Below are 4,500 nucleotides of genomic sequence, written 5' to 3' on the forward strand. Positions count from 1 at the left end.
TGTGGGAAGTTAAGTCATAAGCCACATTAAGAAAAATATTGCAAAGACACTTTACCACAAACGAAATCCATGTCATTGGGTTTAAACAACTATACTTTTTTCCAAGTTAAGATAAGGGTAGGAAGGCCTATTATAAGTTTTCCGTCTGTTGGAAACCAAAGTCTTCAATTGCCAATTCATCATTAAGCTAAAACATTTAGAATTTAGTATATTAAATACTTTAAGAGAGAAAAAAATAATGGCTTTTTATAACCCAGAGTCTCTTTCTTCCCCCACCATTATCATCAAGGCCAGGGACTCCTACAGAGCTTACTTCAAATAAAGACACAAAAGTACCTATGGGTATCGCCGGCATAGGTGCCGTTACCGATGGCTTAAACGTGCTTGAAAGTTAATTGGGATTTTAAAGAAGCGGTGTTTGGCTTGTAGGTGATCTAACTGACATAGTTTTATTATCAAGTTCGGCCTTCAACTCTTTGAAATCAGCAACTACGCTGATAAGTTCATCAAAAAGTTTATTGAAGCGATCCTTAACCAGCCCTACGTAGCCATCCAAATCACGGTCCAATTTGACAAATGAAGCACAAGTCCGCGGAAACCAGCACATAGATCAATATGGTGTTTAACTTTAAAAACAAGTCCAGTACATTTCGAATGAATGATTATGTTGCAGAGACATCAGTTAATAAAAACGTCATTAGGGGACGATCCAAGCTGACAATTCTTGTATTACATTCATATTGAACATTTCTGAAATCGAACCTAGTCCTAAGATCTGTATAAATTGTGATGTAAGCGGACAATGGACTCGAGGAAGTGGCAATATGCGTCTGTTATTATGTTGCGTATGCGACAAAGGTGGTGTCAGGAGAATTGAGTGCTGCTAACGTGCGGGAATATTGCAACGATCTCAGCTGAAACCGACATAATAGATGGTTCGAAGACGAACTATCTGTGGCAGTCATTTAACGGACACTCGAGGAGAAAGATACTACGAAATTTCTAAAAGCAGATCAAGTAGGCATCATCATGGTGATGGGAACATGGAACACACACTACAGTGGGGGGTAATGCACTTTGGGCTCCGCTAGGCGACACTTTAGCAAGTTTTGGACCAAGTTATTAGCCCGAAACTTAATAGTGATTAGACGCACTCTACAAAGCACAACAAAAATCTTAGAGAAGGGTACATTTTTTCTTGTTACTTAAAGACTCGGAAAAGACCCGGACTTCAAGAGAACTTTCATCCTACAAACACAGGCCATCGACTCAACATCAGAGCAATACTAATCCATGACACCGATAGAGGCGAAAAGGTAATTTTATACTCAAGCCGAACGATGAATGGATGGATGATATGTGTGAAAATATAAAGATCCAGCCGCAGAAGTATCCGGACTATGCGATGGTAGAGAGACTTTGTATAGAAATACACTTTATAAACCGATGACATTACATCATGGAAAATGTCAGCACCAAAGTCGCTTTGAAAAACAATGCTAAAGGTAAACAACTAAGCACCATCAGCGGAGCATATTAAAAGCTACAATACAATAGCATGTTTGAAGTCCGATATCACTTCCAGGTATGCACACGTTAAGTAATTTTTTTTTGTATTTATTTATTTAATTGTTTTTATCCCACCGCGAAGAGCACGTAGCATATTATATTAAGGACAAACATTTACAAGTCTTAATAAATACAAATTAAATATATAATCAGTTTATATTTATTTTTAATTTTTTTTTTTGTATTTTTTTTAATTTGGTAATTTAAACTTTAAATTTTCAATTTTATTAGGTTTTACTTTCTCTTGAATGTAAGGTCCAATTTGCTAAATTGTGTAGTTTAATAGTCAGGGTGTACTGTTAAATAGTCTTGCAGTGCGCTTTAAATCTCAGTTTCGTTACTGATTGCGTTTATAGGGTGTGGAAGTTGGTTCCAAGTCTCCAAGCCTCCTTGCGCATAGGTACTTCTATCTAAAGCTTATTATGTTTCTAGTTCTTCTTGACGAATTAAAAATAAGTTTATCATACAGGTACAACGGGTATTGTTCATGGAGTAGTAAGTAGTAGTAGTTATCACAGCCGTCATTTATATTAGCAATGTGAGAAAATGTGAATCTTGTTGGGGTTTAAGCCGAATCAATCAATCAGGCGGCTGGTAAAATTCTCACCCAAGTGCTACTCGCCTAAAATCTAAGCACAGAACCCGAATGCTGCTGGTGCTCAATTCCTTAAGCCGTTGCAGTGTTCTTAGAACGAATAATCGCAAGGTATGGTGTTCCGAAGGTGGTCTTTACGGATAACGTAGTAAAATTTGTGAGCTGATCTGTGAAAGTTTCTTTATCCATATGGGTATCAGACAGCAGCTCACCGCAATAAGCAAACAAATAAAAATAAACTAAATTGCTCATTAAGATTTTTTTCATTTTTCGCTCTGACTTTTCACTTCTAATTTTTTTCTGACACCGAGAATTATTGTTTCCTCTATTTGGAAGCCTTGCTTTTCCTAATCTGAATCTGAATCTGTATTAAAAAAAAATAGCAATTACATACAGGCAAACTCGAAAGCAAAATCAGAAAAAAATAACGACGAATCTCAGAGGATGATTTTTTTTATGAGAATACGAATACCTAATGAAATCAAATGAACCGAACCGAATTCATCAAAACAAAAGTATCATCCCACTTAGTTATGACCGTTTACCTATAAGCAGTTATATTCGAAAATCTTTTTACAAAACAATTTGTATTTAATGTTCGCCAATTCCCTTTTGGCCACACAATTTGTAATCAAACAAACACAAAAAAAAAAACAAGGGAGAACGCTATAGTCGAGTGTCTCGATTATTAGATACCCGTTACTCAAATAATAAACTTTTAAATAATATGCCTTAATGTATGTTTTTCGCCGCTCATATAAGCTCCCGATTGTTATATTAAAATCAGTACGCAGTGAGCACTACGAGGAGGTCATTGCTTTGCAACGGGTTCTTTCAAACCAAAATACTGTAATGTATGCCTATATGCATTTTAATCACATAGCATAAATATTGAACATAGCCGAATTCACAACACTTTGTTGTTATGCCAATAATATACATAGAGCATTGCCTTTGTCACTCAGCGATAGCGTGCCAAGTGCCCACAACCATTTCAAGTGCAAACGTAATATAATCTGCACTCTTAGCATACCACGCTTAGAGCCGAGTCAGCATGGTTCCCATAGTGACCGCTTATATAAATATTCGCATGCAAGTTATATGACAAGAGCTGTTTTCCATTCTTTAAACAAAGCCTCCAATCGATTCCCACTCAGATCAGTTTCACACTCTCCGCTCCAACCTGATTCTGTAAACATCCAAGCCGATATTGGCTTGGCCCCAAAAAGGGAGACCCAAGTCCGCTTACGTAAACATCGATTTCCGACAGAATCTCAATTCTGCTAAATTGCAATTTCAAATTTAATTGAAAATTTTCATCATGCAATTCTTCGACTCTCTTGGATGATTCTCTTAATCAAATTTTTTTTATAAATCTCTTAAGCCGAGGTTTGATTATGGATTATTGAACCAAAGCCAAGCAGTCCGTTTTTGAATCCGTATTGATCGGTCGACAATTTGAATATCGCGAGCAGTGAAAGTTAAGTTCGGTTAAGTACGCATGCATGATGCCGAAGAGCAGTGCGAAGACCGGCCCCGCTTAAGCCAATAGGCCCCGCACATCATCAGCAGATCAACAAGCGAGTGGGTCGAGTGAGTCACCTGCGAAAGAGCGTCAGTGCAGCCAACCGGCGACGACCAGCTGACGCAGAAGATGCGGATCATCAATATATATATTAAAACTAAATATTTAACAAAAAAAAAAAAAAATTGAAGAAAATGGTTATGGTTACATACATCAATGTACAAGCAAAGCAAAGTTGAGAAATGAAAAGGTTATGAAAAGTCAGTCGAATGATTGGTCTTAAGGAAGAGCAAACACCTGCCATAGAGGGGGTTATGTTTCCGGAGACAAGACACAAAGTTGGAGAAACGCGAGGAAGGCCAGAGAAGAGCAACACTGAAGATTTACGAAGAATTGCCTGCGTCAAAGAAAGTTCACGCTGAAAACGGTACCGTCTACAAAGTTGAGTGTGTCCATTTGTGAGACAGTAAGAGTTTGTAGAAATCCACATTCTATGGGGTCTATTGAAACAAATACAAAAAAAAAAAATCGTCCGGAACTATTTCCGCCCGTTTAGAAGTCTAGCCCGTAAAGCTATGCGAAACTATGTGTAGGATATATGTAAAAGAAAACAAAAGAAAGATATATAAGAAAGGCCCTTATAGAATAAATGAGGTGTAATTCTATAAGTAAATTCAGTGAAGAAATACATGGTAATTACAATTATAATTTTAACAGAACAATAATGGCTATAGTAGACGTTAAGTCAGTGGTTTCCACTGCGAATGTAATAAATACAGTTGCACCAAATAACATTGATTTGGAATTCGTA

Source organism: Drosophila biarmipes, unplaced genomic scaffold, assembly GCF_025231255.1.
Source record: "Drosophila biarmipes strain raj3 unplaced genomic scaffold, RU_DBia_V1.1 ptg000017l, whole genome shotgun sequence".
NCBI classification, from domain to species: domain Eukaryota; kingdom Metazoa; phylum Arthropoda; class Insecta; order Diptera; family Drosophilidae; genus Drosophila; species Drosophila biarmipes.